General features: G+C 45.8%; 4 non-coding genes across 4 annotated transcripts; 2 read left to right on the top strand and 2 right to left on the bottom strand.

Moving 5' to 3' along the window:
• The first annotated feature begins 2,373 nt into the window (after positions 1–2,373).
• TRNAQ-CUG (transfer RNA glutamine (anticodon CUG)) lies at positions 2,374–2,445 on the top strand. Its single transcript has one exon. It is a non-coding gene; the product is annotated as a tRNA-Gln (tRNA).
• A 913-nt stretch (positions 2,446–3,358) lies between these two features.
• On the bottom strand, positions 3,359–3,430 carry TRNAQ-UUG (transfer RNA glutamine (anticodon UUG)). Its single transcript has one exon. It is a non-coding gene; the product is annotated as a tRNA-Gln (tRNA).
• A 259-nt stretch (positions 3,431–3,689) lies between these two features.
• Positions 3,690–3,761, top strand: TRNAQ-CUG (transfer RNA glutamine (anticodon CUG)). The gene has a single exon. It is a non-coding gene; the product is annotated as a tRNA-Gln (tRNA).
• Positions 3,762–13,104: 9,343 nt separating this feature from the next.
• TRNAQ-UUG (transfer RNA glutamine (anticodon UUG)) lies at positions 13,105–13,176 on the bottom strand. The gene has a single exon. It is a non-coding gene; the product is annotated as a tRNA-Gln (tRNA).
• Between the last annotated feature and the right edge of the window lie 1,537 nt (positions 13,177–14,713).

The raw sequence follows: 14,713 nt of genomic DNA, 5'->3' as shown, positions 1-14,713 counted from the left end.
GATGCACCTGAGAGCGATGAATCAGAAATGGCAATATAGAGCACATTTACAATTTTTACAGATTCATAGTCCCAATTGACTGATATCATACAAACACAGCGATGATGTCGATTGACGTTGTGCTATAGCAATCTCTGTGCTTTATAGAGCATGTAGATCAAATTCTTCCTCTTGAGGCATATGATTAAGCAATATTAAATATTGTTTCTGACTGCCTCTGTTTTGGCATAATGAAGTTCAGCATTTGCGGAAGTATTTAGGTTCCATGGTCTAATGGTTAGTAGGCTGGACTCTGAATTTAGTAATCTGACATGTTATAGCTATATTTTGTTTTCCTTTGGGTGTATTGTCATTTTATGCACATAGATTTCCTAGCAGTGGCTGTGATGAATAGTTCAATTTGATAGCAGCTTCCTTTTGAGAATTTGAAAAAAAAAGAATTAAATAGTCTCTCTGGATGACTCTGCTTTGATTTCTATGTGCACATCCCTTTTGCGTTTCAGAGGGATTGACCAACATACACAACAGTGCTTGGAAGACCTCTTCCTCCCTCATGGCATGTAAAGCTAACCTCTCTCCTACCGTGTGTTTTTTTACTTTTTAACTTCCCCTTCCGAGTCATGATCATGTAACTGAATTTACATTTTTAGATTTTAACTGCAGTAGTTGCTTGTTTTTCATTTTTATTTTTTGTGTACGCATACATCCCTTTTTGTGGGGAGGGGGGAGTGATGTCTGTTTACTTATATTAGCTAATATAGGTCATTTTATGTCCGCTTACAATATGTGTCAGGATTTTTTATGTCGTTTCCAATCAATGTCTAATATCAAGTGGTTTGCAGCAGTCATACAAAGGCACGTAACACCCCCAAAACACCTACATAAGTTAGAAATACTCCGGAAGAGTACTCAGTTTATGAAAAGGCGGTGAATCCCAAATAGAACTGTAAATGTAAGCTAGCAAGCAGACTGTGCACCCCTGTTTGGAACTATGACCTGTGTGTTGCCCTCTATTAACAGAACAATGTAACTGCAGCCCATGTCACATAAAATAGAAAGTAGAGATTATGCAAATTAACTCCCAGAAGAGCCTGGTGTCACCCCAAAAGGTGTCATGCTTTTCACACCAAGAAACATCCACACATAGATCCCTGCGAACCTCAAAAACGTACAGGAAACCCTGTCCAGCGCTTTGCTCCCAGAGGAGATAAGGTTGAAAAACCACCCTATGTTAAAAGTGTCCATAATCCATGCCAGCTGCCCTGTCTATAGAACCTGGCCGTTCGTGGCCGATCGGGGCCTAGGGGCATGAGTGGAAGGGTTTAACCTGCCTGGGTTCTTGGGCATGGTTTCATCATGCCTCAGTTTACAATGGCACTCTGCCACTTTGTCAGGCTTTAAAGAAGCCTGACTCCTGCAGAGCAAAAGATCTGATTATTTCCTTACATGTTTTGTACGTAAGAATGCGGATGGTGCTCTGAGCCTCCTATGGTGGTTATTAAGCATGGTATACATACCATAGCATGTAACTGTGCCTACAAATGGAACATTTTGTTCATTTATTAGGGAGTTGTGAAAATGGCAAAATCAAATTGCCATTACTGACACAGACCAGCTGCCGCTGTCCGGACATTTCGTCGAAAGACATTTCGTCGAAAGACATTTGGTCGACGTAATTTGGTCGAAAGCCAAATGGTCGATTTTTTTATTTATTTATATATATATTTTTTAGGTTGTAGTTTAGGGAAAAAAAGGGGTTTTTAGAAAAAAAGGGGGTTGGGGGGACCCCTCCAAACCCCCCCCCCAAAAAAAATGTGAAAATAAAAAACAAAGCAATTCGACCATTTGGTTTTCGACCAAATGGTTTCGACCAATTGTCCTGTCGACAAATTTTTTTCGACGAAATGTCTGGCAACCCAGCTGCCGACTGTTGCTATTGACAGGAGTTCCAGATGTATAAACTGAGGAGATCACCAGTTCAATTACCTGTGAACACATTTTGAAGCTCATTCACAACCAGTTCATGCCCGTTCTCTCCATTTTGGCTTTCTGGCTGGCCGAGGGGCCCTTCAGTAATGTTCTTTGCTAACCATTACACCATGGGCCCCTTGCTGGTGCAACCTGACAGAGTTGTAACAGAAATGAGAATCGAGATCTCATGCATCATTTTAACAAACTCATATTCCTAGCCCAAGGATATTATGCAAATGTGGAACTGTTTAGTTGGTTGTTGCGCAATAGCAAACTCTTTGCTTTACAGCTCATTTGGATAGGATTCTTCCTCTGGAGGCATAAGATAAAAGAATATTGCATACATTCTCTAAAAGGCTCTTTTTTTGCTGCAATGACGTTCATCATGTCACTAAGTATGTAGGTTCCATGGTGTAATGGTTAGCACTCTGGACTCTGAATCCAGCGATCCGAGTTCAAATCTCGGTGGGACCTTGGGAATTACTGTGTTTGTTTTCCTCTCAGTGTCTTGTTTTAATAGCAATGACGCTGATGTGTCGCCCACTTTCATAGCATTATTCCCTGGGTGCATTTGAAAAAAGAAAGATTTTCCATGGATGACGCTCTTTAGCCACAATGAAACCCACCACTTTCTGTGGTGTGAAAGACCCATGGTGTAATGGTAGCACCCTGGAGGTTGAATCCAATAATTTGCATTCAAATCTCTGTAAGAGTTTACCATCAGTCGAACCTTTCCCTTATCGTTTATTGTGGATGTCTTCTTTGAAGAAAGGTATGATCCAACTAACGTAAGTACATTCACGAATGGGCCCTTGGTCGGTACAAACAGTATTTATACACCTCAGGCCTTTTGTGAATTAAGAAAAGTGTGTTCTTCGTTCTATTTTTCATCTCAAACTGATACCTTCATTTTACAAACATGTAAAGACTGTTAAGACGCTTGATTAATATCATTGATTCTGAATGTGGTCGCTTTTCATAGGATTAACCCTTTAACAATTTTGAAAGAGAATGGCGATACAATAGAGCTGCTTTTCCCAAAATGGTATTATTAATGGTGTTGCTGCATCTTCAAGTAAAAAGAGAATCCATTGGGTCACAGATTGAGCATGTTTCTTAACATTGAGTTAAGTTTGAAAATTTCAAATCTTTTATGTATGTTTCCGATGCAGATCTGCCCATCGACTCAGAATGACCTCACTGTTCATACATTTAAAAAAAATGCATAAAGGTTAAGGTGCTAGGCACAAAAGTGGATTTTTATGAAAAGTTATGCCAGAGAGTGAGAGCGAAAATGAATACCCTACACCACTAACCTTATGAATATTACTATCTTTGGCCTATAATTTAAGACAACAAGGAGACAAAGTGTGTTAGAGCAAGAGAGAGGTTCCACCGAGACTTGAACTCGGATCGCTGGATTCAAAGTCCAAAGTGCTAACCATTACACCATGGAACCCTTGTTGAGCAGAGCTTCATAAGGGCAATGAGAATATAGGGCACAGTCAAGATTTTTACTGACCTATAGTAACCGTTTACTGATATTATATCGAAGCAGCACTGTTGCTGTTGGATGCTGTGCAATCGCAAAGTATTGGCTTCATGTCTCATTTGGATCAAATTCTTCCTCTGGAGTCTAATGATATAGGAATATTACATATTTTCTCTGATGTGCTCTGTTTTTCCAGAATGAAGTGCATCATGCTACTGAATATGTGGGTTCCATGGTGTAATGGTTAGCACTCTGGACTCTGAATCCAGCGATCCGAGTTCAAGTCTCGGTGGGACCTTGGGGCTGCTTCTCTTTTAGAGTTGCCTTTCATTTGCAGATAGATATAACAGCAATAGCTTTGCTTTACAGCCCACTTTGATGGCAGTCTTCTTTGACCAAAGAATATTAATAGTTTCTGGGGATGACTCTCTTTTGCCACAAAGAAACTGCCCACTCTCATATCTCCAAAGCTCCAAGGTATAATGGCTATTAAACTGGCTTTTGATCTCAGCGATTTGCATTGAAAGCCCAGGAGGCCCCTAAAATCAGTTGAATTGTTTCCTGATAATTTAGAGTTTATTTCTTCTTTCGAGAAAGGTGTGATCCAAATAAAGTAAGTACATTTAAACAAGGGCACTTGATCAGTAAATGCACTACTTTCTAGAACTCATAACTCTTGTAAGTTATAAAAAGTTTGCTCTCCATACAGTTTGTCAACTCAAAGAATTACATTTTTTACACATTTAATAAGACCATCAAATTGCTTGAAACATAGGAATGATTGTGAAAGTGAATATGATTCACCAAAATAATTGTATAACATTTTTTAATGTTAATAAAATAGGGCTTTTTCCAATCTTTTCACATCAATGTTGTTTCTGCATGTTCCAGTGAGCAGAGAATCTACTGCACATAGTGTGTACATTTTTCTTTTCATAGAGTTAAGGTTGGACATTATTCATATGTGGAAAATGTTTCTGAGAGATATCTGGGTGCCCACTCTGACTGACCTTAGGGATTGTACATTAACGATATGTAGTTGCATCACTGTATTGGTATCAGGCACTGTTAAGACGGATTTCTGAACTCTGTCCTGGTGGCGCAGAAGTTCAGAAGGCCAACCTAATTACTTGGAACAGGGTAACCTCTGGACAAGCCAGACCAATCAAGGTAGCGATCGCGGCGGTCAAGACTAGGTCTCAAGAGGGGTGAGGGTGACTGAAAGCCCGCAATGAGCACACAAAGCAAGAGCGCTTACAAACTACTCCAAACAGGTGTTATATCAAAAATATAAACACATTTATTTTAAGGCCTTTAAAACAACGACCGTAGCGAGAAAATCACAATATCACAATATTAAACCAACACATACCATATCAACACAATATATATACAAATACACAGTCGCAAGCGTTTAAAGCACGAAATATGTAGTCCACCTGAAAGGAAAGGAAAACAGGCAGTGCGATAACGCTTTAGACTCAGTTCGCCTTCAGAGGCACCTAACTAGATGGAAGTCCGAGCCCTGCGAAGAGTGGAGCCTTGTGCTCAAAGTACCTGCCACGCCGGTGCCAACGGGCAAAAGGGGAAGCTCTTCGGAGGAAGTCGGGCAGTTCGGGTTAGTGCACAGCAGAAGGAGAACAGGTTCCGCAACTCAAGCGCAGCCTCCACAGCGGGCAGAAGCAGAGCGCGAGTACGGCCAAAAGGGTGCTGTTTTTACACAGCAGGGAAAGGCAATGGGATACTGCAGGAGGGCGACCAGATCCTAGCTAAGCTACTCACCGGTCCCCGAAGCAAGCAGACCCAGGCTTCTCCACGTTAGTTTCAGCAGCTGGCAGGTTCAGAAGAGCAGGGAACGCCTCGTAGTCGTGTAGAGCAAAAAGACGTCCCAATCGACGAAACCAGCACAGTTTTGTTGCCGCAGCAGGACAACGGAGCGGCCGTTTGTATTCAAGCCAAATGTACACTCCTCCCTTCAGACTTGGGAACGCCAAGTGTACGGAGCGTGGGAGAGTGACAAGGACTCGAAATACAACACAACCTGGCGGCAGTTACAGAGCAGGACTCCCTGGTAAGCTGGTCAGTCAACTGGATGGCCCAGAGACACTTCCGAAGGCTTACTTGGCAGGAGATGATGAAGTCGCCGGGAATAGCTGTTCCTGCTATTCCAAAGGTCGAAGCACCAGTACAGGCCTTCTGGTTCGATCCAAGGAGGAAAGGGTTTCACAGGACGACAGCAGTGCAAAGGAGGATTCCTTCAGCGGGTCACCAGCGATTCCTCGGTCCAGCCTCTGGGTTGCAGGATACTTGGCTCCTGTATTCCTTCGTTTGTGAGAACTCAGGAGATCGACCTGGTAGTGGTGTTTCCAGCTCCCTCTTATCCACGGTTCCCTTCGCACCAAAACGGAGGGGAGCCAATGGGAGATCCGCTCATCAACACACATACCATACGTGGACCAATCACGGACCACGGTGGTCCCAGGCATTCACACCACCCCAGACTCTCTGGCACCCAGGATGTGTATTGGGACCAGACATCCCAGCCCACACCCTGGAGGCACACAAACGACATGTAGAAGCCCGCGAAAGCAACCACGTTTCGCGGGAAAGTACATGCCCAAATAAGGAAGGCCCCGGGTCGCCCGACCTGGGGAAGGTGAAGGGAGCAAGACGGTCAGTGGACAAGACAAAGGAGCCTCGTGGTCTGGCCATTTTGGAGAGCCAGGCCACCATTTTGGGTTCAGTGCAAAAATGTGCTCAGAACGCCAAAAGGAGCTCAAAATAAACAAAACGATCGCTGCCACCATTCGAGTCCCTGAATGACTTGCACCGATCAAATACCATCCTAAAAGAGTATCTAGGGTCTGTAGAAGGCTAGAGACCCAAGAGAGCTGTAACTTAGCTTACAGTGCCCTCTTGTGTCATGTTGCACTAAAGCAGCAACACGATAGAAGAAACTACGGGAAACAGTGTTCCCCGGTACTGACTGTCTTAAGGGCATGTCAGTTTCCCCGTAAGAAAAGGAGCGAAAGCCCAGAGAAGTGCGGCAGAAGGCTGTACTTCTCTGGCAAAGTCAAGAACAAGGTTAAAAACAATAGCAAAAAGTTTAGGGGTTGCCACATGGAAGGAAAATTCCCTACAATTACGAAATCTTTCCTAACACTCGCCCCTCCCAGACTATGGACAGGGGGAACTAATCCACCCCTGGATGAGTCTCTTGTTCAGGTCGGTAAAACATTCTGGACAACCCATCAGCATTGCTATGTTGGACACCTGGCCTATGCTCAATAGTGAAGTCGAAGCCCTGTAGACTTATGGACCACCTAAGCAACTTTGGATTCTCCCCCTTCATGTTCATTAGCCACTTTAACGGCTTATGGTCAGTCTGCACAGTGAAGTGGGTCCCATAGAGGTAGGGCCTCAGCTTCCTTAGGGCCCACACAACAGAGAAACATTCTCTCTCTACCGTGGACCATCTGAGCTCTCTGTCCTTAAGCTGGCGACTAATAAAACCGATAGGGTGTTCCTTACCCTTCTCATCTACTTGTGATAGTACAGCTCCTATCCCAGTGTCAGAGGCATCCGTCTGCACGATAAAAGGTCTTTGATAATCAGGGGCCCTGAGCACAGGGGCCTGGCACAAGGAGTCTTTTAAGCCATTGAAGGCCTTCTCACACTCGTCAGTCCAAGTTACCTTCTTGGGTTTCTTCGGAGTTGTGAGGGCAGTCAGAGGAGCAGCTATGGTGCCATAGTCTGCCACAAAATTGCGGTAATACCCCGTGAGTCCTAAAAAGGCTCTCACTTGGGTTTGCGTAGTGGGGGTAGGCCAGTCTTGTACTGCTTGTACCTTACTGGATAGAGGCTGTCTCCTCCCTCCACCTACTTCATGTCCAAGGTAAACCACTGAGCCTTGTCCATTTTGGTGAGGGGCCACTCGGACACCCTCAAAAGAGCTAACTGAAGGACTGCTTGGGAACAGGTCGGGGAGAGGTTCAGACTCCTCTTCCTCAACATCTGAAGCCAGTAGCAGTGCTGCAATTTCGACGCTTGGGCCGAAAGCCTTCAGCCTATTCATGTGAAACACTTTGGGAGCCTGTCCAGGCCTTCCAAGGTCCACTGAATAGTTAACCTCACCCAGGGGCTCCACCACTGGGTAAGGGCCTGCCCATTTGTCCTGTAAAGCTCGAGGCCTTATGAGATTCATGATCAGGACTTGCTGACCAAGTGTAAAGTTGATGAGGGAAGCTTTCTGGTCGTACCAATGTTTCACCAGCGCTTGCCCTGCCTTCAATTTATCACTAGTCAAGCCCATCAGAAGTACCATCCGTTTTCTGAGCCCTAGCACATAATCAACTACATTGGTAGCAACAGGGGGAGTGGGCATCTCCCATCCCTCTTTGACGATGGCTAAGGGTCCCCGTACGGGATGACCGAACAGAAGTTCGAAGGGGCTGAAGCCAACACCCTCCTGTGGTACCTCTCGGTAGGCAAACAGTAAGCATGAAACAAGAAGATCCCATTTTCTTCTCTGAGGCTCCTCCAGAGCCCCAATCATGCTCTTTAACGTTCTGTTGAAACGTTCCACCAGACCATTGGTCTGGGGGTGATATGCAGAAGAGAACTTGTAGGTGACCCCACATTCTTTCCACATAGCCTGCATATACTTTGACATAAAGTTGCTGCCACGATCTGACACAACTTCTTTAGGGAAGCCAACCCTAGTAAATATGCCGAGTAAAGCTTTTGCAACTGACTTGGCAGTTACAGTTTTCAATGGGATGGCCTCAGGATACCTGGTTGCATGGTCGACCAGCACCAGGATAAACCTATTGCCCGAGGATGTTTGCGGGTCAAGGGGACCAACGATGTCGATCCCTACCCTTTCAAATGGTACCCCCACAACTGGGAGCGGTACCAACGGAGCTTGGATTGTCGCGCCAACCTTACCAGACAACTGGCAGGAGGCACAACTCCTGCAGTGACTTTCTACTTGCACCCCCATCTTGGGCCAGTAGAAGTGCATGGATAACCTTTGCTTGGTCCTCTTCATACCAAGGTGACCAGCAAGGGGAACTTCATGCGCCAACTGCAGGAGGAAGGGCCTAACAGCAAGGGGAACCACCAACCTCCTATGGTCTCCTTCTGTAGACTCTGTGGGCTCACTATACAGGAGTCCACCTTCCCAATAAATCCTATGCTTCCCAGGAGGTTCACCCTCAAGCTGGGAGCAGGCCTGTCTCCTTAGGCCTTCCAGAGATGGGCACTCACGTTGGCCTTTACTGAATTCGTCCCTATCAGGACCTCCTTCAACTAACAAGTCTTTTAGTTCAGGATGATCGTTGGGGTCGAATACTTCAGGCATCGCCACCTCCTCGTCAGGCCCGGGCGATTGACCAACTTCCTCCACCGCAGTGGTAGGCGAGCTCGGGGGAATATTCTCTTTCCCTCGTCTTGACTTGTAGACTCCTTTCGCCTTGGGTTTCCCCTTCGGCTGGGGCGGCGTATTGGACTTGGCCAATGCTGCCCGTGCTTGAGACCGTGTGTAGGGTCTTTCGGCAGTGTCTCCTACGAGCCCTAAAGCTCTGAGATCATTGCCCAACAAGACCTTTCCCGGGACGTTTCTCTGAATGCTCACTGGAATCCTGACTGCTGTACCATTTAAAGTAAGATTTACAGGGATCACGGGAAACATACGGAGGGGGCCGTCAGCCAACTTAGTGGGCATCAGAGTAGCTCTGGCAACTTCCTCTGAGTCTACCAAGGTAGAATCCACTACAGTTCGACTGCACCCACTATCCCTAAGAGCTGGAGTATCCACTCCATTGATCAGCACACTGTCTTTAAAGTAGTGCTTGGTATTATCCGGAATCCTAGCATAAGCCTCTGCGACTTTAGGCTCCCAGGAACCCAGGGACACTAAAACTACCTCAGCCTCTATTCCGCTGGGAAATGAGTCTGAGGAGAAGGATGCTCCTGTAATCTCTTCTTCCTCGTAGGAGGAGAAGGCCAGATTAGCGGAGTGGACCCCCAACGGTCTAACCTTACAACGGGGATCCCCCTTCACATGGTCAGTTGCTCCACAAGAAAAACAAGCCCCAGTGGGTCTGTTTACGTAGGGAGGCTTATTGTAACCAGAGTTCTGTTTTGGAGGCGGACCTCCACTACCCTGTGAGTTCTCTTGTGTCTTACCCTTGTTTTTCTTTTTGTGGCCCTTATGGGAAGAAGATTTAGCAGATTCCCCACCCTCCATATCTTTGGACTTTTTCCCTTCCTCCTGCTTACCAGGATGAGTTTTGTCCTTATGGGACACTCGATGTGACACCCATAAGTCTGCTGCAATGGCCAGCTTCTTAGGATCTATCTCCTTCGAATCGGCCAAATGCTGCTTAAGCTCCGGGGAAGAAGAAGCAAAAATGTGTTCCAGCATGACCAGATTGATCATGCCTTCGAAGGTAGAAACCTTATAACCTTCGACCCAGCCAGTTAAGTTTTTCAAAGATTCAGCGACATAAGATACCCAAGTACCACCTTCCTTTTTCTTATACTCTCGAAAACGCTTTAAATATTGGGCCGGAGTCTTCCCAAACTTTAAAATGAGAGTTTGCTTTAACATTGCGAAATCAGCCCGCTCAGCCTTCGACATTTCCATAATGGCACTGCAGCCAGAATGGGGCAGTCTACTGAGCAACCACGCAATCTTATCAGCATTGTCAACTTCCTGGACCTCGCACGCATACTCAAACGCATTCAGCCAGTCCATAATGTCATTCCTTTCTTCATACACACTGAGCAGATCTTTCGGAAACCGTGGATGAGAGGAAGCCCCAGACCCATGTCTAGGACCCTTGGATCCATTTGCAACCTGAAGCTTGGCCAGTTCCAACTGGTGATCCCTGTCTTTCTGTTTTTCTGCCTGTTCGATTTTTAGTTTGGCTATGCTGAATTCAAGCTCCTGCTGCCTAAACCGCAGCTCTTGCTTCTTGAATTCAAGCATAGCCTCCCCATCAACACTGGCAGAGGAAACATTAGACATTACATCCTCCCTGTCCTCGTGGTCGCGATGGATCAGTGCAGCGGCAGAACCGTCGGTTCTGCCAGTGAGAGCAGCCCCACCACCTTCTGCACTGTCCTCGGAAGTTATAGCGTCAAGCTGCGCTTCTTGCCACGCCACGATTCTCTGGATCATTTCCAATTTTGTGCCTTGAGAGGAAACACCTCTCTCCGCACACATCTTTTTCAGCGTTTCTGATTTGGAAGCATTTAAAGTTAACAAGGTATTTGCTTCCATACTGTTTGATAGGACTATGGCCTTTTTAAAGTTATATTACAACAATTCACTACGTGTACTGTTTGGAATAACCCGAAATGCCTTAGTTCGAGCGCAACACTGGATACCTTCAGTCGTATCCCACCGCTGTACACCAATTTGTTAAGACGGATTTCTGAACTCTGTCCTGGTGGCGCAGAAGTTCAGAAGGCCAACCTAATTACTTGGAACAGGGTAACTTCTGGACAAGCCAGACCAATCAAGGTAGCGATCGCGGCGGTCAAGACTAGGTCTCAAGAGGGGTGAGGGTGACTGAAAGCCCGCAATGAGCACACAAAGCAAGAGCGCTTACAAACTACTCCAAACAGGTGTTATATCAAAAATATAAACACATTTATTTTAAGGCCTTTAAAACAACGACCGTAGCGAGAAAATCACAATATCACAATATTAAACCAACACATACCATATCAACACAATATATATACAAATACACAGTCGCAAGCGTTTAAAGCACGAAATATGTAGTCCACCTGAAAGGAAAGGAAAACAGGCAGTGCGATAACGCTTTAGACTCAGTTCGCCTTCAGAGGCACCTAACTAGATGGAAGTCCGAGCCCTGCGAAGAGTGGAGCCTTGTGCTCAAAGTACCTGCCATGCCGGTGCCAACGGGCAAAAGGGGAAGTTCTTCGGAGGAAGTCGGGCAGTTCGGGTTAGTGCACAGCAGAAGGAGAACAGGTTCCGCAACTCAAGCGCAGCCTCCACAGCGGGCAGAAGCAGAGCGCGAGTACGGCCAAAAGGGTGCTGTTTTTACACAGCAGGGAAAGGCAATGGGATACTGCAGGAGGGCGACCAGATCCTAGCTAAGCTACTCACCGGTCCCCGAAGCAAGCAGACCCAGGCTTCTCCACGTTAGTTTCAGCAGCTGGCAGGTTCAGAAGAGCAGGGAACGCCTCGTAGTCGTGTAGAGCAAAAAGACGTCCCAATCGACGAAACCAGCACAGTTTTGTTGCCGCAGCAGGACAACGGAGCGGCCGTGTGTATTCAAGCCAAATGTACACTCCTCCCTTCAGACTTGGGAACGCCAAGTGTACGAAGCGTGGGAGAGTGACAAGGACTCGAAATACAACACAACCTGGCGGCAGTTACAGAGCAGGACTCCCTGGTAAGCTGGTCAGTCAACTGGATGGCCCAGAGACACTTCCGAAGGCTTACTTGGCAGGAGATGATGAAGTCGCCGGGAATAGCTGTTCCTGCTATTCCAAAGGTCGAAGCACCAGTACAGGCCTTCTGGTTCGATCCAAGGAGGAAAGGGTTTCACAGGACGACAGCAGTGCAAAGGAGGATTCCTTCAGCGGGTCACCAGCGATTCCTCGGTCCAGCCTCTGGGTTGCAGGATACTTGGCTCCTGTATTTCTTCGTTCGTGAGAACTCAGGAGATCGACCTGGTAGTGGTGTTTCCAGCTCTCTCTTATCCACGGTTCCCTTCGCGCCAAAACGGAGGGGAGCCAATGGGAGATCCGCTCATCAACACACATACCATACGTGGACCAATCACGGACCACGGTGGTCCCAGGCATTCACACCACCCCAGACTCTCTGGCACCCAGGATGTGTATTGGGACCAGACATCCCAGCCCACAACCTGGAGGCACACAAACGACATGTAGAAGCCCGCGAAAGCAACCACGTTTCGCGGGAAAGTACATGCCCAAATAAGGAAGGCCCCGGGTCGCCCGACCTGGGGAAGGTGAAGGGAGCAAGACGGTCAGTGGACAAGACAAAGGAGCCTCGTGGTCTGGCCATTTTGGAGAGCCAGGCCACCATTTTGGGTTCAGTGCAAAAACGTGCTCAGAACGCCAAAAGGAGCTCAAAATAAACAAAACGATCGCTGCCACCATTCGAGTCCCTGAATGACTTGCACCGATCAAATACCATCCTAAAAGAGTATCTAGGGTCTGTAGAAGGCTAGAGACCCAAGAGAGCTGTAACTTAGCTTACAGTGCCCTCTTGTGTCATGTTGCACTAAAGCCGCAACACGATAGAAGAAACTACGGGAAACAGTGTTCCCCGGTACTGACTGTCTTAAGGGCATGTCAGTTTCCCCGTAAGAAAAGGAGCGAAAGCCCAGAGAAGTGCGGCAGAAGGCTGTACTTCTCTGGCAAAGTCAAGAACAAGGTTAAAAACAATAGCAAAAAGTTTAGGGGTTGCCACATGGAAGGAAAATTCCCTACAATTACGAAATCTTTCCTAACAGGCACCAAAGTGCATTTAAATGTAATGTCGTGCAGAGAGAGTTGACTGAACTTCTGAATATTAACTCTGTTGAATTGTAATTTGAGAAATTAGAAAATGGAGTGTAAGAGCAAGATAACGGTCCCACCGAGACTTGAACTCGGATCGTTGGATTCAAAGTCCAAAGTGCTAACCATTACACCATGGAACCCTTGCAAGATGCACCTGAGAGCGATGAATCAGAAATGTCAATATAGAGCACATTTACAATTTTTACAGATTCATAGTCCCAATTGACTGATATCATACAAACACAGCGATGTTGTCGATTGACGTTGTGCTATAGCAATCTCTGTGCTTTATAGAGCATGTAGATCAAATTCTTCCTCTTGAGGCATATGATTAAGCAATATTAAATATTGTTTCTGACTGCCTCTGTTTTGGCATAATGAAGTTCAGCATTTGCGGAAGTATTTAGGTTCCATGGTCTAATGGTTAGTAGGCTGGACTCTGAATTTAGTAATCTGACATGTTATAGCTATATTTTGTTTTCCTTTGGGTGTATTGTCATTTTATGCACATAGATTTCCTAGCAGTGGCTGTGATGAATAGTTCAATTTGATAGCAGCTTCCTTTTGAGAATTTGAAAAAAAAAGAATTAAATAGTCTCTCTGGATGACTCTGCTTTGATTTCTATGTGCACATCCCTTTTGCGTTTCAGAGGGATTGACCAACATACACAACAGTGCTTGGAAGACCTCTTCCTCCCTCATGGCATGTAAAGCTAACCTCTCTCCTACTGTGTGTTTTTTTACTTTTTAACTTCCCCTTCCGAGTCATGATCATGTAACTGAATTTACATTTTTAGATTTTAACTGCAGTAGTTGCTTGTTTTTCATTTTTATTTTGTGTGTACGCATACATCCCTTTTTGTGGGGAGGGGGGAGTGATGTCTGTTTACTTATATTAGCTAATATAGGACATTTTATGTCCGCTTACAATATGTGTCAGGATTTTTTATGTCGTTTCCAATCAATGTCTAATATCAAGTGGTTTGCAGCAGTCATACAAAGGCACGTAACACCCCCAAAACACCTACATAAGTTAGAAATACTCCGGAAGAGTACTCAGTTTATGAAAAGGCGGTGAATCCCAAATAGAACTGTAAATGTAAGCTAGCAAGCAGACTGTGCACCCCTGTTTGGAACTATGACCTGTGTGTTGCCCTCTATTAACAGAACAATGTAACTGCAGCCCATGTCACATAAAATAGAAAGTAGAGATTATGCAAATTAACTCCCAGAAGAGCCTGGTGTCACCCCAAAAGGTGTCATGCTTTTCACACCAAGAAACATCCACACATAGATCCCTGCGAACCTCAAAAACGTACAGGAAACCCTGTCCAGCGCTTTGCTCCCAGAGGAGATAAGGTTGAAAAACCACCCTATGTTAAAAGTGTCCATAATCCATGCCAGCTGCCCTGTCTATAGAACCTGGCCGTTCGTGGCCATTCGGGGCCTAGGGGCATGAGTGGAAGGGTTTAACCTGCCTGGGTTCTTGGGCATGGTTTCATCATGCCTCAGTTTACAATGGCACTCTGCCACTTTGTCAGGCTTTAAAGAAGCCTGACTCCTGCAGAGCAAAAGATCTGATTATTTCCTTACATGTTTTGTACGTAAGAATGCGGATGGTGCTCTGAGCCTCCTATGGTGGTTATTAAGCATGGTATACATACCATAGCATGTAAC

The sequence above is a fragment of the Ambystoma mexicanum genome, chromosome 5p, assembly GCF_040938575.1.
Source record: "Ambystoma mexicanum isolate Mex_15411 chromosome 5p, UKY_AmexF1_1, whole genome shotgun sequence".
NCBI classification, from domain to species: domain Eukaryota; kingdom Metazoa; phylum Chordata; class Amphibia; order Caudata; family Ambystomatidae; genus Ambystoma; species Ambystoma mexicanum.
The sequence above is the reverse complement of the archived record's forward strand: the minus strand, read 5'-3'. Positions and strand labels throughout refer to the sequence as shown.